This window comes from Lepus europaeus, chromosome 7 (genome assembly GCF_033115175.1).
Source record: "Lepus europaeus isolate LE1 chromosome 7, mLepTim1.pri, whole genome shotgun sequence".
Taxonomy (NCBI): Eukaryota; Metazoa; Chordata; class Mammalia; order Lagomorpha; family Leporidae; genus Lepus; species Lepus europaeus.
Window position 1 is genome coordinate 20,287,786 of NC_084833.1, and position 24,604 is coordinate 20,312,389.

The 24,604-nt window shown below is 60.6% G+C and overlaps 1 protein-coding gene across 2 annotated transcripts in view; it reads right to left on the reverse strand.

Annotated features, from left to right (window-relative positions):
* Positions 1-23,505, reverse strand: part of CD82 (CD82 molecule) — a 43,884-nt gene extending 20,379 nt beyond the window's left edge. Inside the window, exons 1-2 of one of the 2 annotated variants that reach the window (XM_062198023.1) lie at positions 23,365-23,505; positions 3,653-3,714 (exon numbers count right to left, since the gene is read on the reverse strand). The gene's annotated coding sequence lies outside the window, so the exon portion shown is untranslated. Of the gene's footprint in view, positions 1-3,644; positions 3,715-23,364 lie in introns of both variants that reach the window. The other variant, XM_062198024.1, reaches the window with a different exon arrangement.
* Between the last annotated feature and the right edge of the window lie 1,099 nt (positions 23,506-24,604).

Genomic DNA, 24,604 nt, shown 5'->3' on the forward strand with positions numbered 1-24,604 from the left:
GGTCCCTCAGGCCAGGGGCTGGAGGTCTGAGAAACCCACGCCAGGTCAGGTTGGAGGAAGGGCTGGGGGACACGGGGGTCTGGCCTCCAGCCCAACACTTGACACGCAGAGGGCGCCCCCTTGGACCTGCCTGAGCCAGGGCCAGTAGATTTTTCTTTCCTACCAGGGAAGCAATTGAATCGTCTTCCAGAACGAGGCACAGGCCACGTCCCAAGGGGCAGTCCCAGGCTCAGTGCCCAAGCGGCCACAGATGAGCCACACTCCCCACAGCGATTTCATCTCACCATGCGTCCCCGTGGGCAGGAGAGCATCTTGTGAATGGGCTGAGCGTGGCCAGGGCCCCTGGCAGCCCCGCGTGCAGCCCTTGCTGGTGCCCAGCCCCGGAGGGAAAGGTGGGAGAGGTTTCTCCAGCCCTGGCTCTCACAGCCTCTGCAGGGCGTCTCCAGAGCTGCCTCGCGGGTATCGGGGTGCTGGGAAAAGCCCTAGCATGAACGTGGGTGTGCCGGGGGCAGAGTCAGGTGCGGCAGCCACTCCCATGCGTCACTCTCTCTTAAAATTGTTTATGCGTCTTTGAGAGCCAGAGAGATGTAGATACGCATGCGCACATGTGCACACACACACACAAGTTCTCATGCACTTATTCATTTCCCAAATCCCCATAGTGGCTGAGACTGGGCCAGGCCAAAGCTGGGAGTAGGGGACTGAGTCTGGGTCTCTCATAGGAGTGGCAAGGACCCCGCCATTGGAACCATCACCTGCTGTCGGCCAGTTTGGGCATTAGCAGGAAACTGGAATTGGGTGTGGCACCGAGACGGAAACCCAGGCATCCCAATGCAGTCATCTTAACAGCATCTCCATGGCCAGGCCCAGTGCTTTACCCCCCGCCTCCTCCTCCACACTCACCCCAGCCCGTAGGCAGCTGCTCCTGTGCCCAGGGAAGCCGGGGCTCGCACATGCCCAAGTCTCACAGATCATGAGCTGTGTGCCGGGTGTCAGAGCCCCACATCTTTCCACTGCCAAGTGCCCGCCTCCCAGGGAGAAGCCAGGGCTCCACAGGGCTGTCTGGGCTGCTCTGTCCAGGTGGGAGCTGGGTTCAAGGTTGGGGCTCGAAGGGGCTCAGCTCGGCCAGCAAGCAGGAGCCCGGGGGCCCTCACTGCCACCTGCCGAGGTGGTCTTCCCACTAGTCTAGACTGGGGTACCCGCTGCCCCCAGCTGGGCTCTTGTCACTCACACAAGGGCCCAAGGACCAGCTCACAGGCCAATTTCTCCTACAGCTGTGAGCTAAGAACACATTTTACCTTTTTAAATAGTAGGGAAAAATAAGATTTTTGTCATGGATGAAAATTATGTGGAATTCAAACATCTGTGTCTGTAAATTAAGTTGCGTTATTGGCATGAGGCCATGCCCCTGGCCGACAACTGTGGAGACGGGCGGGCCCTTTGAGGCAGAAGGGGTCAAGGGGTGTATGGACAAGCGTCTGTAAGATGCAGTGAGGGTCAGACCCACCCTGGCATGTGAGCCTGCTGGGTCGAAAGTTGTGATCGGAGCAGTAGGAACCAACACTACTTAGCGAGAGGATTCCTGGACAAGTGCTGGAACTTCTTGTTCTGCCAACAGGTGGCCACGGGGAAGGGACCTCTTAGGCCTCATTCTCTTCCCTGTGAGGATGCACCTGCTGTGGTCCCAAGAAGGTGAGGTCAGAGCCTGGCACAGTCAGGGCTCAGCAAGCCGGACCTGGGGTTAGCATCTTTTAAAATATACATATTATATACATATATATATATATAATTACTTTTTTCACTCTTGTCTATGTATTTTCATTTTATTTGAAAGGGAGAGAGACAGACAGAGAGAGAGAATGTCCTCAAATGTCCCCAATAGCCAGGGCTAGGTCAAGGCCAAGGTCAGGGGCCGGGATCTCCATCTGGGTCTCCCATGTGTACTTGAGCCACATCAGCAGCTCCCAGGGTGTGCACTAGCAGGGAGCAGAGGATCTGGGGCTCCAACTGGGCTGTGGGCAACTTAGCTGCTGTGCCAGACACCCGGCCCCAGGGTTAGCGGCTTCCCACCTTTGCCATTAGTCTGTCGGGCACTTGAAGAAGTGAGGGGCGGCTGTGGCAGGTGCATCTAGCAGCCCCAGAGCAGCCCCAGAGCTACGCTCTCTTGTACACACTTCCTGCAAACATGGAGCGGCTGCCCACAGCCCCCTGCTTGGCGAGTTAGAGAAGTTGGCCACACAGGGGCAGAGAGGCAGGTGGGACCCCAGGCAGAGCTCCCAAGGAGCCCTGGGGCACTGTGTGGGCTGAAGACGGAGTTGCTGAGTGTGCCCTGTGCTCTGTGACAGGTGCATTCGCAGTTTCTAAACAGCTACAGCTCAACTTGATCAGATGGATCATTTTGTACCCAGTCCACCTGCACACTGAGATGATTACACTAATGTTTAGGAGCCGCCACTCATTTTTCGAGAATCACCTCCGACAACACCTCTCCCAAGAAACCTCCTGGCCATGTCGACTCTGCCCTCCTTGGCCCCCGAGACACCTGCTGGTTGGGGCACTCCTGCCACCACAGGATAGCGGAGCAGCTCCCCACACTGGCACCAGACTGCCTGGGTTTTCATCGCTTCCTTGCTCTATGACCTTGGACTTGACCTCTCTGAGCTTCACTGTGCTCAGCTGCTAAATGAGGAAGACAGAATGTATTTGACAGGTTCGTCCTGAGAGTCAGCTGGATAGTGTGGGGGAAAGGCCCGGCAAGTGGTAGGATGTCGACCTGTGGCGGCTACTATAACTCAGCACAACCCACACCAGGGCTGTGCCCCCTGGCCCACTGCCCTGTGGCTTGCGATACAAGAGAGAGCTTCCTACTCATGAGATCAAAGTAGACCCCCAACGAACATCGCCAATGAAAGACTAGCTGGCTAAAAGGGTGAATGGATGTGGGCGTGGGTGGATGAGTGGGCTGTTGGATGGGTGGCATAGCTGGGTGGAAGGATGGATGGATGGATGGGTGGATGGATGGATGGATGGTCATGTGGGGAGAAGGCAGTATGCATGAGTGGATGGCTATGTGGGTGGATGGGTAGATGGAAGGATGTGTGGGCAGATGGCTGGGTGGGTAGGTGGCTTGGCAGGTGGACAGATGGATGGATGGAGAGAGGAGGGAGTGGGACTGCCACTAAGGATGCTGGGACTTTGAGCGCTCAGCCACCTGCAGGAGTCTACCATCTACAGCCCCTGAGACACTTCAGTCTATGTTCAGGTCTCTTCTGAGGGTGATGGTGGCAGATGTGTGGGGTGAGCACCCTGAGCCAGCTCACAATGCCAGGATGGCCACCGAGCTTCCCTCCCCTCCCCTCCCCTCCCCTGGAGCTGCTGGGCACAGGAAGCAGAAGTGGGGAGAGGACACGCCTCCACAAGAACCCCTTCTCTGCACGGGGCCCCCTGTGAGCCTGCATCTGAGGATGGCCCGGAGCCTTCTGGCCTGACTTGAGGACCCAGATGCTCCTCCTCAGCCTAGGGGGGCCCGAGTGGTGCAGGGGCCACAGCACCTCCAGGCTCCAGAGTCAGGTGCAGGCTCAACCCCTGCTTGGATAGGACACGTGGTAGGTGACGTCACACAGGGGCCCGCCCCCTGGACCCACCTCCTCACCTGTCCTCTGGCAGACTTGGCGCAGAGCAGTGTTTTCCGGAGCAGCTTCTCAGAGGACGGTCCTGGAAGACAGACGCATTGTTTAGAACAAAGATTCTGCTGTCCCAGCTGGGGGAGCGCCGGGCCTCCGTCCCGAGAGACGCTGGATGACACCACGCCGTCCACGGCCCCGAGACAGCCAGCAGTGAACACCAACCCGGAGTCCTCCACAGGCTCCCAGGAGACCGCCCTCACGTGGAACATGCTGGAGGGGACCCCAAGGCAGAGAAGGGGAGTCAGCGGCCCCTCCACCCACCTCGGGGCTCAGGGCAGACACCTAAGAGCCGTGCCTGGGTCTCTCCTCCAATCCAGCACTCCTCCTGGCTCCACCCCTGCTCCCACGGAGCCCAGCACACCTTCCTGCCCACACCAAACTCCTCCTCCACACAGCAGAGGGGGCACCTTGAAACAGCTCAGGTCACTCCTCCACGCACCTGCCTGTGCCCTGCCCAGGTTGGACTTGTGCTAAAATCCTAACTCTGCACAGGCTGGCAGGGCTCTGCCCTCCTCCATCTTCTGCACTCATTGTCTTTCGCCCCTGTCATGTGATCACTTTCTTCGCTGCTGTCCTGGCACACTCAGCCCTCAGCCACCTCAGGGCCTTTGCACATGTGGTTTCTCTGCCAGAAGTGCTTTTCTCTCTAAGACCTCGGCTTGGCAAGCTGACATCCCTCCACCCAGAGGCCTTCCCTGATTGAAACTGGAATTCTCAACTCCAGCTGCGCAGCAGAGTCAGGACATGACAAAGCCCAGTGCCCTGGCCCTGCCCAAGTCCTCAGAATCTCCAGGGGTGTGGCCTGGTCCCCAGGGGACGCTGCAGCACAGCCAGGTTTGACCTCTGGGTCTGTCACGTGGTCCCACTGCAGTGACCTGGCCTGCTCACTGACGTGCCTGGGCCCCCTCCTAGATGTGGGTGCCTTAAGGCAGGGGCCCTGCCTGGTTCACTGACCCCGGCACAGCGCCTGGTGTGCAGTGCACACTGCGTGTATGCGTGTAGGAACAAGGAAAGGAAATGGAGTCTGGAGACGGCAGGAAGGGTTTCCGAGAGGAGACAAAGACAGACTGACTTTGATCCTGCAGCTGAAAAGTTCTGGTCCTTAGAAATGAACTCACTGGCTAGAAATGGCATCACTGGCTAGTAATGATGTCACTGGGTAGCAATGATGTAACTGGGTAGTGATGACATCATGGGGCAGTAAATGACGTCACTGGGTAGGAATGACATCACTGGTCAGTAATGATGCCATTGGTAAATAATGATGTCGCTGGGTAGTGATGACATCATTGGCTAGTAATGACGCCACTGGCTGGCAGAAGGGCTGGGACTGTGGTGTCCCCCAAAATGGTGTCCCCCAAAGACTGGATTTGAATCCCCTTGAGCCAGAGAAGTGGATCGGAGCCGTGGATGCCCTCCCTGGAAAGACGCTCACAGAGCGGCAGGCAGGTGCTTCCCTCCTATCTTAGGGACCACAGATGCCAGCAAGTCCACTGGGGGGCCCAGGTCCCCTGCTTCCAAATGCCCTAGAGCGTGGTCCCCACACTCACTGGAAAGGGGTCAGATCCCTGTTGCCAGAGATCCTGGGAGCTGCTCCAGGTGCAGCCTGGGAATCAGGGCCTTTTCAGCTCCCCAGGGGGCTCTCAGGAGACTTGGTGCTTCTACTCCTGAGTGGGGTACGCGCAGGCCTGGGTGTCCCGGCGCAGAAGTGCCTGGCACCTGTGCATGGAGCTCCCTGCACCGCTGTCCCAGCACTGCTCCTTGGGGGTCAGTGACCCCAGAGCAATAGCCCAGTGCACGTGACCTTGCGGAGAGATCCCCGAGTTCTCTCAGCGGAGCTCGGAGCCTGCAGGTGCACAGCAAGCTCAGGCCGAGCACAGGCTGGAGGGCAGGGAGACTCCCTGCTGGAGCCCCTCTCTCTCCACCTGCAGCCCCACCCTGTCTGCCCGGCCTCCCATGTGGTGGAGTGGGGTAAAGTACCCTGGACTCAGAGCTGCACAGCCAGCTCCCCCTGGCTCTGCCGTGGCCCTGACCCAGGGCATCTTCCTCAGCAGGTAATGGGGACGCTGACCCTGCTCACCACACCCATGTGACATGAACTGCCACCGGGCTGGCATACCGTAGGGCTCAGTCCCTGCTGATGGCCTGGCCCTCTCCTCCCACTCTCTCCACCTGAAGATACCTTGTCTGCCACATCCTGCCAGTGATGTGGCCTCAGACAATCATTTCGCCTCTGAACCTCAGTTTTCCCACCTGTAAAATGGACTTAATAACGGGTTATGGTGAGGTTTAAAGGAGTTGGTGCCCGTGACGGGCCTGGACCCAGTAAGCGCCAAATAAATGTCGATGATGATGATGGTGGCGATGATGATCGTCCGGAAGCTGTCAATTTCCTGACCACAACCTTCACGGAGCCGCCATCTGAGGCCTTGATCCGGCCTCCAGCTGTGGAATGACCACTGCTGCTCCGGGGCAGCCTAAGGCGGGGCGGGGGGAAGTGGCGGGGGGCGGGGGGCAGGCTCTGCCCTCTGCGCGGGTGGAGCCGCACTGGCCTGCCTCAGGCTCGGCACTCCAGCCTGTTGGGTGAGTCTGCAACCGATCCCGTGGGAGCCCTGCCCGCCCACTCAGGCAGAAAGTGGAGGAGAAAGCCTGGCGCGGCCGTCCCGCCCTGGGAGGCAGCGGCACGCAGGCACTGCACCTGCAGGCTGGCCGCTGGCCTCCTGGACTTTGTCCGGCTCGCCCAGGGAAAGAGGTGGGGCCCAGGCGGCTGTGTTTGTTTGCATGTTTGACAGGTGATATGTTTCCTGAGCAGCCAGCTGACTCTGGGGGCCTGGCTTTCTGACCTCTCCCTAATCTTATTTTTTAATCTCTGCTCTTAACTTCTTGTTGTTGCTGTTAAAACCAGAGTTGGGGTGAGGGTGAAGGGGGGGCAGACAAAGCTGTAACTGGGAATCTACAAAGCAGGACTAGGAACTCCAGTGTCCCCAAAGACCCAGCTCTGCCTTCCTTCTTGCTGTGTGACTTTGAGCAAGGGAGCCACTCAACCTCCCTGTGCTTCCACATCCTCACCTTGAACTTGGAGCTGCTGGCGGGACCCCCATCTCATAGGACTGTCCAAGGAGAGAGCTTTGGGGTCCTGGCTGCGGCTCACACCCACATCAGTCTTTCCCAGGGATCACGGGGTGTGACAGCCCTCGCCCTGTGTGTCCTACAGATGTGGGGCTCCAAGGCTCATTGAGGACCCGGGTGATGGGCTCCCACTCTCCTGCGGGTCTTGCATTCTGGAGCTGAGACTGACCCCCTGCTAGGGGGAAGGAGACCATGGGTACAAGCGCGAGACAGGCTGGAGGCCAACTCCAGCTCGTAGCCTCGGCATCACACCACGGCCCCCTGCTCATTTAGTCTCTGTGACCCTCCTCAGACAGACGATCACCCCCATCTGACACACGCACGCACGGATCCCCAGTGGCTCGGGGGCTTGCCTAGGGCCACGTACATAAGTGGCTGAGCCGCGCTTAACATTCAGTTCCGACTGAAACCTGCCGAGGCCTTCCTCCTCATCTGTTGCCCGGGTGAGCGAGGCGGGCAGTGCAGCCCACCCTCCCCGGCCTCCCCCACCCCAGCCTGCCCCAGCCCCCTGAGGCCTGACGCCTGGCTTCCTGTTAGGAAGGAAAACACCAGCTCCACCAATCCTGGCCGGGATGTCCCTTGTTTGGCTGATGAGGTTGACAGATGTGGCCCTCCCCAGGGGAGCTTCCGAGCCCAAGCAAAGAGACTGCAGGGGCCTGCCCACGGAGGAGGGGGCTGCTCCGACGGGAGGGTGCAGAACACAGAAGAGCAGGCACCTGGGCTTTCCTACCCGGCCCCACGCAGCCAAACCCTCAAGCTGAGGCTGAGCTATAGCTTCTGACCTCCCGCTCTCCGTGGCTCTCTGTTTTGGTGGCTTCTGGCCTTCGCAGCAGGCTGCTTGGTCCCCATTCAGCCCCGTGCCGGGCTCTGAGGTTCACATACTCAGACACCCATGGTGCCCAAAAGGCCTTTGACATCCCCTAGTTCAGTCCGCATTTCTCAGATGAAGGCGCTGTAGCTTAAGAGCCCACGGCTGCCTACGCTCCTGGGGAATCTGTAGGTTCAGTGTGCAGGACGGGAGGGGTCACCATTTCCTCACCTGTTTCCCATCGTGATGCCTGCAGGCTGGGGTGGACAGGACTCAGCCTGCCCGAAGAGACCAGTAAGGGCTCCGTCCCTGAGGGCCGAGGAGGTTAACTTGCGACTCATTTGGCGCGTGGGCTGGGAAGCATTACGTTACAGGGGCATCGAGCAGCTTTCTAGAAGATTCTGGACTCTAACGATAGGACCCAGATCCCCAGGTGGGCTCTCAGGAATCAGTTACCTTCCAGGGCCCATGGCTGGAGGCAGAACACGGTGCTGATCATTCGCTGGACTTTGACTTGGGAGACCTAAATCCCAACCCCATTTCTCAGCGCGGTGTGACCTTCACCGAGTCACCTACCCACCCCAAGCCTCAGTGTCCTCGTGTGTAAAATGGGCCATCAGGGCCAGGGGTTGCTGCAAGCAGGTTAAGCTGATGCTTGGGATTCCCACACCCCGTATTGTAGGGCAGCTTCAAGTTCTGTCCACCGCTTCCAATCCAGCTTCCTTCGAATGCATCTTGGGAGGGAGGCAGCGGCAATGACCCAAGTGCTTGGGCTTCTGCCGCCCACATAGAGACCTGGATGTAGTTTTGGGCTCCTAGCTTCAGCCTGGCCCAGCCCTCCTGGCTGTTGTGGGCATTTGAGAAGTGAGCCAGGAGATGGAAGATTTCTGTCTCTCTCTCTCTCTCTCTCTCTCTCTCTCTCTCTCTCCCTCCCTCCCTCCCTCCCTCCCTCTCCCCCTCTCCCCCTCTCTCTTACCATTCTGAATTTTTTTCCCCAGGAAAAGAGCAGAATCAGCTTGCCAAGCTCTGGAATGTGAGCAAGACTCGGGCCAAGGGGACTATGGGAAGAGCTCGTCCTGTGCCAGTAATCAAGGAGCCCGACCTCACATGGCAGGAGGGCCCACATGAAGGTATCCCCCGAGATGTGTGGCAGATGCAGGGTTCCTACAGCCTGCCCCTGGAGGGCTACCGCCACCAAGAACGTAGGCTAGGGGTCTGGCAGAGAGGGCACCTGCCCTGCTCACACGGGGGACCGCGGCACAGCTCAGCTGCACACTCAGGACCCTGACTATGGAGGCAATGCCCCACCTTCTGGGTCACTGCTCCCTGCCCACCCAGCGTCCTCCCAGGTGGCAGGGGGCACTGGAGCCAGGTAGGAACCAGGTGGTTCCCAAGCTCATGGATCAGAGGCCCGGGGCGGGCGGGGGGGGGGGGGGGGCGGGGGGCAGGCACCTGCAGCTTTAACACACACACTAATATCTCAGCTCTCCTATCCAGATGGCCAGGCTGGAACAGCAGGACACCAGCCGAGGCCTCAAAGAGGACAATACCTCTTCCTCCCAGGAAGGAAGAGCCCTCGTGTCCAGGGGGAGTCTGAGGGGCCACCCACCCCGGGGGGGCTCCCACCTGGCCATTCCCTGCTGAGTTTCCATCCTCAGCTGCTGCCCACTGCACTTCACAGAATCCCACTCCAGGCTGGCCCCGAGTGGGACACAGGAAGTGGATGCGTCAAACCTGTCCCGTCCACAGGGAGAGCGCCCCCCCCCCGTCTGGCGGGGTACATACCTGGAAGGGGGCAGTGACGCACCACTCTCGGCCTAAGGCGGCTGGGTGACTGTACTCCGCCCTGGCTCCGCCCCCAGGGACCAGCCCCGCCCGTGCCACGTGGACTTCGCAAGGGCAGCTCACAGCTCTGCAGTCATTGCCTGCCCAGGGCCGTGCTAAGTACCTCCCATAGCTCTGGCTATCCCACCCATGATCCTAGGACATGAGCACTGCTCCTAACCCCATTATACAGGTCAACACATCAAGGCTCAGGGTGGCAAAAGGACTTGCCCGATTCTGTGTGGATTTGGGAGGTGACGCCAAGCCCCCGCGTCACTGTCACATCTCACTGCCTGCAGAAACACAGTTATAAATGGCAGAGAGCAAATGAACCCCACCAAGGCCCAAGCTAGAATAGGGGGGCTTGCAGCCCGGCCTCTGAACCCCACCAAGAGAAGGCACTCACACGTGTGTCCCAGAGCCTGGGCGGCTGGGGACAGGTGGCTAACAAAAGGTTAAATTCTAGGCCAGGGCTCCTCCCAGCAGAGAAGCTGGGTGTGGGCCCTGAGCAGCAGTGATTAGAGAAGGAGGAGTCTAATCAAGGACCCCACATGGCAACGGCAGTGGGCAGGCCCTCAGTCACATCACACACACCCCAGGCTCTGTGCTGGAAGGAAGAATTGGGGAAGCTGAAATGCCTCCTCCTTCAGGCAGCCTTCCCAGAACACTCCTGCACAGACCCTTGGTGCATCTAGGGTACACAGAGCAACCTCACAGGGCGGCACAGGCCCCAGCTCCAAGTTTCCCAGCCTTCGGCCGGGCAGGCAGCCCAACCCAGGGAGGAAAAACCATTTCCATAGTCATCTACAGCGATCTGGGCCTTGTGCCTCCCGCCCAGAGGGCCCCCGGCTCCCAGGCAGGGAGGTAGCTGTTGAATCAGTGCAGGCACTTGGCAGACAGGGTAGGAAAGTGGTAACAGAGGAAGCTGGTGCGGCCGCCAGGGCCCCCTCCCCGGGCCGCGTGGGCTTCTCCAGGATTGCAGTGGATCCACAGCCTGGACAGCCTCCACCAGGGAGGCCCCAGGCCGCAGCACTGCCCAGGCCTTGGGAGATGCCCTAGATTCAAGGGCTACCTGGGGAGGAGGCAGAGGGATCACTGACGGGGATGGGTGGGCGTGGGGAGCAGACGGGGCAAAAAGAGGCAGAGGAAGGTGTGGAGCGGAGAGGGAGAGGCAAAGACACAAAAGGGATGGAACGACGGGGAGAGGGACAGACGGACGGACCCCTCTGCACTCAGGGTGCCAACCCCACAGCTCAGGCCCTCTCTGGGACCCCTGCAGTGGGGTGGGGGCTGAGGCAAAAGTGGCCCTGGGGGTGCAGGGACCCAGCCGGGAGCCAGTCCAGCAACTGCCCCACGCACTCACCCCGTCACCCCTCATTGTGCTTTGTGGCCTCTGGAAGTACCTGGCCACCCTTGGGCCCTGTGCCACCTCTGTCCCTCTCCAAGGAGCCATCAGTAACAGCCGCTTCCAAGCCTCAGCTGCCCCCAGACCCCAGGAGAGGTGGGGCAGTGCCTGGAAGGACCCCCATCCTCCCCGCACCAAGATTCCTGAGCGGGGTACTAGGGGCTGGGGTGCTCCAGGCCCAGCCACTCATAGCCCCAAAAAGCAGCAGCAGCAGCGAGGAGAGACGGGGACCTCAGCCAGCAGTGGCCAAGCCTCAGTGTGCACCCAGAATTCCCTGCACCTGAGCCCTCAGGGCCGCGGGGAAGAAGGGAAGAGAGAGGGAGGCAGCCCAGCCAGCTCTCCCCCCTCACCAAGCACCCGCTTCCCCAGGGTAGTGGGGGCAGTCCCTACTCCAGCTTCTGAAGCCGGGTGGGAACCTGGGACCCCCCCAGCATGCCTCCTTTCTCCCTGTCACTTCCCACTCCTGCCGTGAGGGGCGTGGCCAAGGACTGGGGGTGGGCAGGCAGAGGTGTGAGGGTGGAGGGAAAAATGTCCCCAGCACAATCAGGGGAAGTGTGGCGATGATTATCACTGTGAGAAGGTTCTGGAACACGGGGCGCTGGGAGCCGGGTATGGACAGACGGAAATGAGACGGGAAGGTGCTGGGTGAGTTAGGAAGGGGTCTGTGCCCCCAGCAGACCCCGGGTGTCAGGCAAGGGATGAGAGGTGGCCACCCTGGTCTAACAGAGTCAGGCAGGGCCTCACACCCTCCCATCCCTTACCCCCTGCTCAGAGGAAGAAAGGAGCTCAGAGAGAAGCTGCTACCCTGGAGCAGCCCAGCAAACCAAGCCCAGAACCATGGGCAAAACTGGCCTAGGGAGCTTCCAGGTGTCCACAGGGAAGAGGGACTATCGGCCGGTGGGAAGGAAAAGGGATATGCAAATGAGCAGCCCCCGGAGGAGCCCTTGGACCACCTGGCTTCCCACCCCACCCCATCCATCCAAGCTCCCTGCTTCTGACCAGGACACAGGCATCCCCCCACTCCACAGACTGGGAAACTGAGGCTCAGAAGCATCACCGCCAAGCCCCCATCAGGAACCCGCCGTTTGTATTCTCAGGCAGAGATAACAGTCGCTCAAGGTTGCCAGCAGGACAGTCACACAGCTGAGGCTGGCCCACCCACAGCGAGCACAGACCCAGGCACCCTCAGCTCTGCCGGACCTTGTGGGGGCCCAGACTCACATCTAGCACCGCCCCTGCTCCTGGGCTGAGCCCAGGGGTCAGCGAACCTGGTTAGCCAGTCCACCCACTGCACAGAACCGAGAGAGAGACAGACAGAGAGGGAGGGAGAGAGGGCCCCGAGTCGGCTTGGCCAGAGGCCGAGGCTCGGCTGAGGGAGCGTAGGGGCTGGAGCCAGGCTGTGTGCACGAGGAAGACCCGGTCAGGAGCCTGGCACGGGTGATGCCTTCACTGAGCCACAGGGCCCGCGAGATGGAAAAAGCTGCCTGGTGCATTTGGGAAGCAGGCACAGTCCCACACGTCGGGGGCTGAGGTGGGGGCTGCCACCATCACCAGGGACCTCAGCCCCCAGGGCCCCAGGCAGGAGCCTGCGCCCACCCTATCTTACAGGCTTCCAGCCCACAGCAATGATCCCAGTGCAGCCTCCCCTGGGAGCCTGGGACGCAGCCCCGGTGGTGGGCCAGGCCCAGGACGGGGAGCGAAGCCAGCCCAGTGGGCGGACCCACCCCCCCTGCCTGCCGCACAGGGCGCTGGCCAGCACGGGGGGGACAAGGACGTGGGAAAGTGTCCCTGCCAGTACCATAAAGCACAAGGGATCATTACGGGAAACGGGGACCCAGAAGTCCCACGAGGGGGTGCGACCTGCCAAGGTCTCACAGCCAGGCAGTGGTGGAGCAGGACTTGATCCAGGTTTCCCAAGGCCCTGACTCCCAAGAATTGCTCTGTGTGTGTGTTGCTAGGGGCGGGAGAGGTGGGGGGCGAAGACCCACAGCCACCCCAGACCCTGCCAAGCCTGGGGATTTGGGGTTGGCCTTGGGCAAGTGGCTTCAGGTCCCAGACTCTCAGTTTTCTCATCTGTAAAATGGGGAGACTGGGTGGGGGTGGGGGCTGATACCACAGCTGCCATCAAACAGCTCAGAGCAGGGCCTGCACGCACTGGCCGCTCGGCACGGGAGGGCTCCCTCCTCCGCCTTGCAGCCTGCCAGGGAGAGCTCAGGTTTGGCAGAATAAAGTTTCCGGCTTCCCGGAAAACCTGCCAGGGCAGTAACTGGGAACGCAAACTGCTGGGAAACTGGAGACCGTGGAAGATGATCACGTCGCTGGGGGGGGGGGGGGGGGGGAGTGGCAAAACAGAGCGAGACTGGGCCCAAGTTGGGGTGGGAGAGCCCAGGGCGGGCTCAGTGAGTGGGCAGACCGGCCTGGAGAAAGTCAGCCAGGGCCTTGGATGAATCAGGCCAGCTGTTGGAGCCTCAGTCTTCCTCTCTGTGAAATGGGGCTAGCGCTATCTTGTCTTCCCGCACTGGAGGCAAGCACACAAACAGGGGTGATGCGGTGGGGCGGGGAGCCCCGGGGAGCTCCCAGGACAGGGCTGTCGGCAGCACCGGGAACCGACATGCGCCACCAAGCGCTCCCTGGGCCCCCGTCCCACTGCGACAGCATCGCCAGCAAGTGTGTGTCCACAATGCAGGTTCTCAGGCCACACCCCTGCCCAACAGAACCAGAAACTGCGGGGGTGGGGCCTGTGCCCTGCACCCTGCCAGACGCTCCTGCAAGGCGGCCAGCATTTCAGAACCCCCGCCTCACCCCCAGGGAAACCACCTCCCCGCCCTCTGCGCTCTCAGGACTTGGCTCTCCAGGCCTGGCTTGTCAGAGGCTGCTGGGAGGGAGGAGTCGCTGTGGGCCAGGCCATTAAATAGTAAAGAGATCGCATGATTAGTTAATGATGCCACACAGCTCCCAGAGAGGAGAAAGGTCAGAAGTCAGACTAGAAATGAAAAGAAAAAGCTGCGCGCTTCTGTGTGTCTCAGACACACACACACACAGGCACACACACAAGCCCGGCCCTGTCCCTCTGTGGGTTTGCCAAGGAGCACAAGGGACAGACAGCTCCAAGGTCCCCTGCCCTTGGAGCTGAGTGGGGGGCTTGTCCCAGTGGTTATCTGGGAACCTGGTCCTCAGACTGAGTGTACAGACCACCTCCCCAGGCCCCGCGAGCTCAGTAGCACACATGGAGGGACAAGGCGGTCCCTACAGCAATGGGGACCCCAGGGAAAAAGGCAGCAGCCTCGGCGTGCGACAGCAGACAGCAGGCGGCCACTTAACCAGGTCACGGCGGGCTCCCGTGGCGCGACACCGCGGAGCTGGGAAGCACGTTGAATCACGCGGAAAATCCTGCCTCCACGACCCGCACGTCAAAAGCGGCAGCACAGGAAGTGGCTCAGAGGGCACGAGCCCCATCGTGTGTGTGTGTGTGTGTGCGCTTGTTTTTCCCCTTAGGAAAAAAAAAAAAGGTCAAAACACTCAACTGCTCACCATGGTTATCTCCAAGTGGCGACTTCCTCCCGCGTGCGGGCTCTTTACCCTCCCAATTGTTCTATGAAAACTCTTTCTTCATTCATTGCAAAGCTGTGTGTGTGGGTGGCTGTGTGTGCATGGGTGTGCGCATGCGTGTGTGGCCCATAGCTCAAACGGCCATGGAAGAAGAGCCGACAGAGCCATCTGTGCCTCGAGTCAGAGTGGCTAGGCTGGGGTCCTTCAGCTGTGCACATTCCACGTGCTGCCAACAAGCTGGATGCTCAGGCAGGGTGGCTTTGCCCAAGTTCAAGACCATGTTTCTGAGAGCCAGGTCTGCCCAGAGCTCTCCAGCCTGGAGGTGTGTGGCAGAGCCTGGGCGCTGTCGATGGGATCACACTGGGTAGCCGGGTTGATGCCATGAAGTTCACAGCTGCTCGCAACACCAAGATGCGTGACTTGCGTGGGTGGGATACATGTGGCCCACAGGCCGTATAAGGCCACGAAATCACTGGGTCTGGCCCTGCTGGGGCAACTCCAGGCAGAATTCAAAAATCCAATGAAGGCCGACGCCGTGGCTCACTATGCTAATCCTCTGCCTGCGGCGCCGGCACCCCGGGTTCTAGTCCCGGTTGAGGCACCGGATTCTGTCCTGGTCGCTCCTCTTCCAGGCCAGCTCTCTGCTGTGGCCCGGGAATGCAGTGGAGGATGGCCCAAGTGCTTGGGCCCTGCACCCGCATGGGAGACCAGGAGACGCACCTGGCTCCTGGCTTTGGATCGGCACAGTGCACTGGCCACAACACACTGGCCGTAGCAGCCACTTAGGGGGTGAACCAACAGAAAAAGGAAGACCTTTCTCTCTGTCTCTCACTGTCTAACTGCCTGTCAAAAAAAAAAAAAATCCAATGAATCGACAGCAAACTGATCGTTAGGTTGATCAGTTTGCATGGCCCGGGAATGATGTTATAGATATCCAGATAGACGGCCCTTGGCGGAATGAAGGCTCCCCCACCCCTGCCAGAGTCTAGACACAAGCGCCCAACGTGGCCTTCAACTCTCGCCAAGAGCATCCAGGCCCAGGCTGGACTGTCTGACTGGGGACGAAGACCAGAGAGGCCTAAGGCCCCTCCTGACTCCCGGAGCTCCAAGCAGCTCTGGAAAGTTCCAGAGCTCTGGATCAAGGCTCCCTGCCATTTCCCCCAAGGAATGGCAGGCAGCTTTTGGAAAGAAAGAAATTATGTATTGTTATTGGAAAGTCAGAGTAAGAGGGAGAAGGAGAGAGAGAGAGAAGCATTCACTGGTTCGCTCTCCAAATGCCCACAACAGCCAGGGCTGGGCCCGGCCAAAGCCAGGAGCCAGGAACTCCATCTGGGTGTCCTGTGTGGGTGGCAGGGATGCAAGGACTGGCGCCCTCACCTGGGTAGGGCTCTCAGGATGCACACTAGCAGAAAGCTGGAACTGGAAGTGGAGCCGGGACTCCAACCCAGGTACCCTGACGTGCGGTGCGGGCCTCCCAGCGGTGGCTTCCCTGCTGTTCCCCCAGCAGCCTTTGCTCCTCAGCATCACCCTATCATCCCCTGGCTTCCACGAAGGGGCGCACTCCCCCCTGGGCTGGCCGCTCAGCCTCCTACCAACATTATCTCATTTAGATGTCATGGTAGCCAAGGCACTGAGATATGGAGAGAGTTGCCTGCAGGGGAGCCAATTCCGCAAGGGCTGGCTGGCCCATCCCGAGGTCCACGCAGACGCCTGAGACGCGGGACAAAGACCACGCCACGGGCACACCCCCGCTGCTTCCCTACCTGCCATCTGCACCAAGTGTGGACCCAGGTGCCACCCTGCATAAGGGATCTGCAAAACACTCACAGAAATGCTCAGTATGACAGAAGGTAGGCATGGGTTTGCCACAAAGCGAATTTAAGTCCACTTTTTCCATACACGTTTTGAGGTGGCCTTGTGCTGACTCCTGGCTAAGGAGGAGCCTGTTGCTGGACCCTGCCAGGAGACGGCGTGGGGCAGAGAGGAGGCTGCGGAGGGGCTCCAGCAGAGACTAAGGGTCCTCCCCAGCCCACTGACTCCACTGCTGTGCTTTCTGAGAGGCGGGGGCCAAGGAGGCGGGCTTGCTGCATGACCACAGGTGACCCGAGGCGGCCCCAGGCCTGGATACCCACTCACTTGCTCAAGACCTCAGACCAGGGGCTAGCACTGTCCTGTAGCAGGTGAGGCCGCCGCCTGCAGTGCCGGCATCCCATATGGGCACTGGTTCGAGTCCCGGCTGCTCCATTTCTGATCTATGGCCTGGGAAAGCAGTAGAGGATGGCCCAAGTCCTTGGGCCCCTACACCCACGCGGGAGACCCAGAAGAAGCTCCTGGCTCCTGGCTTCAGACCGGTCCAGCTCTGGCCACTGTGGCCATCTGGGGAGTGAACCAGCAGATGGAAGACATCTCTCTTTCTCTCTTCTCTCTCTCTCTCTCTCTGCTTCTGCCTCTCTGTAACTCTGCCTTTCAAATAAATAAATAAATCTTTAAAAAAAAAAAAAAAAAAGACCTCAGAGCAGTTCCTCCCCTCCCCTAGCCTGCATTTCCTGTGTACACCACACACCACCCAGGGCCCGGCAGCAGCGCTCCGAGATGCCACCTCCCAGGACAGAGTGGTTGATGATTTTCCATCTGCGCTAGCGGCATTACTAATTGTGGTTGTTATCAGCTACGACAAATGAGTGTTTATCAAGAGCTTGCTGCTTACCAGACAGCACTGAGTCCTGTGTAGGTCACTTATGAGTGGGAACACATATTCCTCTCTCCATTTGTTTCCTCATTGAGGGACATCTACTGGGGAAACACCTCCTGCCTTGTTCCTCCCACTTCTGCACTCCCCGCCCCCAACTCCAGAGTAGGCTTATCGGATTGGTTCCTCCGGGAGCCACTCGGGGCAGGAAGCCTGGCTCCTGTCCAATGCTGCCTGGACAGCACTGGTAACCCTGCTGGTCCCAGGGCAGACAGCAGGACCCCTGGGTTCTGGGTTTAAAAGCGCATTCTCCTAATGGTGCTTGCATTCGGAGCTCCATCTTCCACTGGGTTTAGCCCACGGAACCTCCCAGCAGCCTGGGAGCTGAGTTCAGTTATCCCTGCTCTTCACATAAGGCTATTAATGCCGGTTGGTTTCAAGTGCTGCTCGAAGCCTTCCGAAGCCACCCAGCCCTCGGGGGCGTCCACAGAGAGAAGTCGGATTTCCTCCCATCTGTACCCAGCTCTGGTCTCCCAGGCAGCAAGGCCATGGCCAAGACGCTCTGAGGTCTGACAAATGGCAACGCACTGCAAATCAACATCTCACAGCTGCTTTGAAAAACACGATCCATTAACAACAAAAACTTCAACAGGAGCCCACGTTGACACAATACATTGTCTAAATATATGTAGTAAGGTTGGTGGGTTTTTTTTTTTTTACAGTTTTATTTTGTGAGTGTATTCTTTTTGGGGGGCATAAAATAATAAGGGCTCCATGAAGAAGTGGCACAAAAGAGGGAAAAGTAAAAAGATTAAAAAGTTTTGTAATTGAATCTATATTATTATATATTTTTTAAAAATTTTTATTTATTTGATGGGCAGAGAGAGAGAAGGACAGACAGACAGAGCTCCTACCCACTGGTCACTCCCTACATGCTCCCCCAGTGGCTGGGGCCGGCCCGAGGCCACAGCCAGGAGCTAAGACCTCCATCCAGCTCTCCCACAGCAGGGGCGGAGTCCAAGTCCGTGAGACAGCGTGGCTACCTCCCAGGGTCTGCAGGAGCCGCAGTCGGGAGCTGCAGCCGGGGATAGAACCTTCTTCACCTTCACCACTGGGTCGAATGCCCGCCCCTATAACTGCACATCGTGATCTGGGTGTGCACGTGAAGGCCTTGCAGCACGGCGTCCCAGGGGAACGGCTCTGCCATTCTGTGCCCGCAGTGCCCCCATAGCATTGGCTGGAGGCTGCCCCCTCACAGTCCTCCTCCCCAGGAGCAAGGGCCGGGCACCCAGAAGTCCTTTCCCTGGACAAACCCCTGCGCCACACACCCCCGCCCCGGGCGGCACAGGTGCCTCCCCTACCAAGTGCAGTAATCACAGGGCAACCATGACAGCTTCGTAGTCCAGGAGGGGGGTTTCCCCAAAGTCAAGGAAGCAGCGAGCTGAGATCAGGACCCAGGTCCCTTGGTCCCCCGATGCGAGCCGTTCACCAGCCCCACACTGAAATCCCGTGTCCCAGTAATAACACCACCCAAGCCAGCAGGTCCACGTGTAGCCTTCACTAACTGTACCCAGACAGTAGCTCATGTATCATCGGCAAACAACCCTAGGAGGTCAGTCCAGCCATCCCTGGCCCTCTGTGCCCGAGGGGGGTTCATTCCAGGACCCTCTGTGGATACAAAACTCCGCAGCTGCTCAAACGCCCTACATAAAGGGGCAGTATCTGGCCACGGTGACTCCTCAATGCCAGGGCCTGAATGTGGCCTCCTAACCCCCAGGCTCCATCGCTCTGCCTGCTTTTCCACATTGGCCCCCGAGGCCCACCTGACCAGCTCCTGTGCTGGGTCACCCCTCCACACAGCTGTGAAAGTTGGGTTGGGAACCCAAGACAGGACACAGGCCTGCCTGCCCAGCGGTCTGCCCCGATGGCCTCTGGGATGGGCACACTTCTATTCTCGGTTCCCTCCCATGGATAACTGCTGACACCGACTCAGGGGTCACCCAAGGCCAGAGGCCCCTCACTGGACTCGGGCTGGCGGAAGCGGGGCTGTTCCCCTCCCAGGAAGGGACAGGCCAGGCATCACAGGGAAGCAGAAGCCCCGACTGAAGCAACCCCAGGCTAGACCACCCATAGCCACCATGCTACACCTGGCTTCCAGGTGTGGAGAAGCCTGAGGGGCAAGACGGGGACCCCCAGACCTCGCTTCCGGGCACCAGCACTGCTAAGGAGTCCCCAGCTATCGGGCGCCGAGCTGAGCCCTGTCCCCCTCCCCGCCCCCACGCACACACAGGAGAGTCACTCATCCAGCCATGGTTTCTCAAGTGCCTGCCCTGCGCCAGGCCCTGTGCCAGGAACCCAGCCAACAGAAACCCAGGAGCTTCGCTTTGTAGATGGCAAAACAGCAGACCAAAGCGGAAGACGCCCGGTGTAGACAAGCACAGAGCAGACAGTGGCAAGGGAAGGCAGGCGGCCTGGGAAAGTCTGCCACTGTGTTCATGCCGACTGCCCCTCAAGAAGCTGACAGCCACCCCGGGGAGCCCTGGGCATCCCCGGGAAGAGCTGGGGGGCACCACACAGCTGGGGACAACCAGCGTCCCGGGGCGTGGACGCACACACGTTAGAGAGGCACAGCTGGCACACACAACACACAGGTGCTCCAGGTCCTGTCCATCTGGGCACACACCTGTCTCAGGCGCTCTGGGGGGTGTCGTGAGACACCTGTCTTAGGCTAGAAGGGACAGGCCAGGCATGGAACATGACAACAGCTCTGGTGTCCCAAGCATTCACTGTGCACCAGGTACAAAAGTGCCAAGTGTTCCACGTGCACTCTGTCATCCCTGTGACGCCCTATGAGAAAGCTGTCATTGCTATCCCCAACTTACAGGTTCAGAAACTGAGGCTCGGGTAAGAGAGATGGCGGGAGCCTGGCAGAGTTGAGATCCCCCACCACTCTCCCATCTCCCTAATCCATGGATACACAGAAGAGGGGTCAGGGCATGGGGGATCGAGGTAAGAAGAGGAGGTGGGACCTGGTGCCTTTGGGCTGGGGGCTGTCTAGCTTCATGCTGTGGTGAGAATATGGTGTGTGTGTGTGTGCATGTACAGGGAAGTGTTCACACATGCGCCCTACTTTGTAAAGGATACACCCAAAGTCTCAGCACCTCCCGAGAGCCAAGCAAGGAATGGGCCATGAGTAGGCAGGGGAGTGAGCCCAGAGAGGAGAAGACACTTTTCTAAGGTCACACAGCGTGCAAACAGCAGAGCTGGAACTGACCTGGCCCCGTTCCTCCCCTCCGCTGCTTCTCCATGTCAACACAGAGTGAATCAGGCCTGGCAGAAAACCGCCGCCTAAGGGGAACCCCACGGGTGAGTCAGGGGCAAGCCAGCCCCCAGGGGACACCAACCGGGCCTGTCACCGAGGCCCGAGTCTGGTGACCTCCGTGTGGCGGGAACTCAGCACTCTCTGTCCCTCTCTGTCCGTGTTTACCTCTGGGCTTCCCCTCCTGGCCCTCAGCTAAGGCTCAGAGCAGGGGAAGCAGGTGGGCAGGGCAGTTCCTGCTGAGATGAAACAGGGCCCCCTGCCCTTGGCCCGTCCTGTCCCACAGAGGGCCCCCCCCCCCCCCCCCCCCGCCAAGCCGGCCAAGCCGGCCTGGCCCTTCCCGCCTCTCACGGAGCCAACTTCTGGCTGTTTGATGCTCCTGATTAAATCATAACCACCCCCTGAGCTTCCCGTGGGGCGGAGGAAGTGGGTCTAACGGTTTGGAGCAGAGGCCAAGGCCAAAGCCAAACAGGGGCGTGGGGGAGGAGGGGTAGCCAGCTGGCACCAGATGGGCTTGGGTGTGCCCAGCCCGTGTGCGGGAAAGGGGTATCTGGCCCTCGGGCACTCAGACTGGGGTCCCCAGAGGGAGCTTCCAGGCAGTCTGAGGCCTCCAGAGACAGAGGGGCTTCCCGTGCAGGGCAGAAAATCCAGAGGAGCCCCAGGAGACCCAAATCCCCCTGCTTGCCCCGTGGTCGACATTCACCAAAGCCTTTATCCCTTGACCGCTGGGTCCAGCACCCCGGCACACCTGGCACAGATGGCTTTTCCTAGAACATCACTTGATGACGGCACCCCCAGCTCAGAACCCTCAGGGCCTCCCACTTCGTACAGATCACACCCAAGTTCTCACCTCGGCAGCCCAGAGCCTGCACGAGTGGATGCCGCCTCCCATTCCCACACGGCATCCCCAGACTCCAGGAATTCCCTGGGCAAGCCAGCCTCCCTGCCTGGTGTGTGGGAACTGCCTGGGCACCTGCCCTGTCCGAGACACCACCTCTGTCCTGGCTGCCGAAACTCTCCAGTCCTTAAGGCCTTTCTGTCACTCATCCGGGCCAGTGCACGCGGGCGAGCCCTGTGTCCTGGCCACACTCGTCGCATAGGAGGGGGTCGGGCACGTTCCTGTGGATGCGCACTGGTGCCACCAGAGCCGCCACCTTGCACACATGCGAGCTCCCCAAAGCCACTTCTGTGCCTGGACACAGAGCGTCTGTGGCCCTACATCGGCAGGCAGAGAGTTCTTTCCCAGCCCCGCCCCCTCACCTCCTGCCCTGGTTTCTCAAGAATCTCACTTCTTCTGAACACCTGCCCTGGCCCTACACACACACTGGCACGCACGCACATACACGCACGCACATACACAAGTCTCCTCCTCCTAGCCCAGCCCTCAAGCAGACTCTGCTCCCACAGAACTCCCCAGCTGCTTCCACAACGCATGGCTCATCTCCCTGGAACATGCAGGAGCCAACACACAGCACCCTCAATGTCCTCCAGGGCCCGGCCCTGCTCGGACAGCAGGTGCCCCCACGGCCCCATGTGGGGGCCTCCACCCCAAGCCCAGGGTGCAGTGGGGTAGGTGGATTCCAACCACAGGGTCAGTAGAGACACGCGAAAATCCCAGCTGGCCCCAGGCCCTGGCCGGGAGAGGCCCTCCCCAGCAGGAACGCGGAGGGGCTGGGAGCCCTTGCTGTTGGCAGCTTGGAGGAAGGCAGAGGCGGGCCTGGCTGGCTCACCTCTGCACACTCCGCCCAGCATACAGTAGGTGCTCAGTAAACCTGTTGTTGACTGTTGAGGCTGCGGCCTCAACAGTATTAGAGAAAACTCAGTGGTCCTTTCGGCCTGGAGACACACACTCCCCGACCTCCCTACAGAGTCACATTGGTGGCACGTGGCAGTGTCTGGCTCTCACAGGTCAGGAGGAGCCTCTAGCCCTCAAAAAGGAGGGGGGGGGGCTCGCTCTCCACAGCCTGAAGCCAGTCAACACAGCTCACTCACAGCAGAGGAACTGCCCCGGAGTGAGGCCTCACTGGGTGCCTGGTGCCTTGCCAAGCACTGTAAGGCTTTGCTCTCTGCAGTCCTCACTCCTGCTGTCGGGTTCTGTCACTGTCCCCATTTCACAGATGAAGAATCTGGAGCTTGGAGGGGGAACTGGCATCCAAAGTCGGCTTGGTCCCAAACCCAAGCCCCCGACCACCGATCTAGGCTGCCCAGCTCTGTGGCCCAGCGCAAGGCCCCTGCCACCCCTATAGACAGAACCTTCCAGCCCAAGAAACTAACCCAGGGCATGTCGCAAGAGCCCTGGGGCCCTGAGCTTGACTCTGGCCTAAGATCTGGTGGAGTTTTCATTTCTCTCCCCCGCTCACCTAGATAAGACCTGTTCCTTCCACTCCTCCTGGCTTGCTCACCGGGAGAAGCCCGGGTTTCTGGCTGGAGGCTGGGGAAGCCTGGCTAGTTGAACTCTCGGTTAAGGGAGACTAGGGGAGAGCCGAAACGCTCCTGCTTTGGGCTGTGCCTCCCCAGGGCTCGCGCGTTCGAACCCTATCCGGGGATCCGTTTGACCTTTAAAAGCGCTGGTTCGGTCGGCTGAGTCCCATTTCGCAAGGAGAAGCTGTACGGGGGCAGCGCGAGCGCGCACCTGCGGCTGACCTGCAGCGCGCCCTCACCTGCCAGCTCCTGCCTCTCCGGGTTCCGGCGAGCAAGTGCGATCGGAGCGCGGCGCTCACCTGCTCCAACTTCCTCCTGCTGGAACCCGAGAGGTGCGGCGCCGGGGCCACGCAGCCGGAGCCCCCGGAGGTTCTCAGCACGCCGAGGCAAAGCTCCCTCTCACCCCCCAGCCCCAGCTGCCCCGACCTGTCACTTGTTCCCGGAGAGCTGCCCGAGCCGGCTGGGGAAGCGCGGCCAAAAACAAACTTGGCTGCCGCTGCTCGTGCCGCCGGTCTCCCGCGGCCCCTTGCTCACCTGCTGGCTCTGCTTTCTCCTGCCCCGCTGCAAGCCCGGAGAACCCGCTCGCGCCCCAGTCAGCCGCCGACTGCGTAGCGCTCGGCTCGGCGACTCCGCGGTCCCCCCTCTCCCGGTAGCGGTCGGGGAACTCAACGGCCTCGCCAGGCCCCGCCCCCAGAGGCCCCGCCCCGGACACGCCCCCTCGGCGGCTTCGCTACGCGAGCCCGCCAGCCCCGCCCCCCGGCCGGGCCCGGCTCCGCCTACCGTGGACTCTACCCGGGCCAGTCCCGCTCCGGGGCCCCGCTGGCGGGGAGGCCACGCCCCCTTCCCGCTCGGCCTTAGCCTCCTCGTCGCCGCCGTCCAGGTCGCGCCGCGGCCGAGGCCCGCCCCTGGGCCCGCCTCCTCGGCCCAGTGCCCTGCACCCTTGCCGGCCCGTCCCCTAGCTCTGCCCACTCGGAGCCCCCCACCGGCCCCGCTTGTCCTCCCCGGCCCCTCCCACCTGCCAGTCCAGCCGGCTGCGCCCGCCCGCCTCCGACCCTCCCGGGTGGGAACCGCCCCGCACACTCTCCTGGCCGGGATCTCGGCGCCTTCCCAGCCCTGTTCGGGCCCCGCGGCCCCAGCTCGGGGCGGGCGGGCTAGGCCCCCACGTTGGCATGCTAGGGCGGTGCATCCGGGTGCAACCGGGAAGCGGCGTGGGAGCGGTTCGTGTTCCAAGTGGAGGCCTCTATCAGGAGGCGGCCAGGCGCTCTCTGAGAATACTGACAGCTGCCACTGATTGACCTCTTGCCAGGGGCCGGGCTCCGTGCCAAGCGCTGGGAATGCCCACAACCTGTGGGGTGCTCCTCTTGCACCCACTTTGCTGGTGGGCAAGCTGAGGCTTAGAGAGGGGAAGCGCCCGGCTCTGAGTCTCTCACTGGAGGCGGTGGTGAGCAGCTTTCAGCCCCAGGCGCTGAACCACAAGTCTCACTCTGCCCCAGCCTGCCCTGACGCGTCCCTGGGGAAGTAGCCCAGGCTGGCCGGCTGCTGGGGAGCCGACTGCTGCTGGGGGTGGCGGGGGAGGGGGCGTCTTGGGCATCCCACCGTCTGCGCTCCCCCGCTCCAAGGAGCCAGCCTCAGGCAGGTTCCCCAGCTAATGACCAGGCCGTCCACCTAGGCCGCTGACACAGCGCTCTCCTGCCCATTATCTCACTGGCATCTCACAACAACACCATTGTGCGGAGGTTTGTCTGGGTGGAGCAGGGAGCGGAGCTGGACCCCA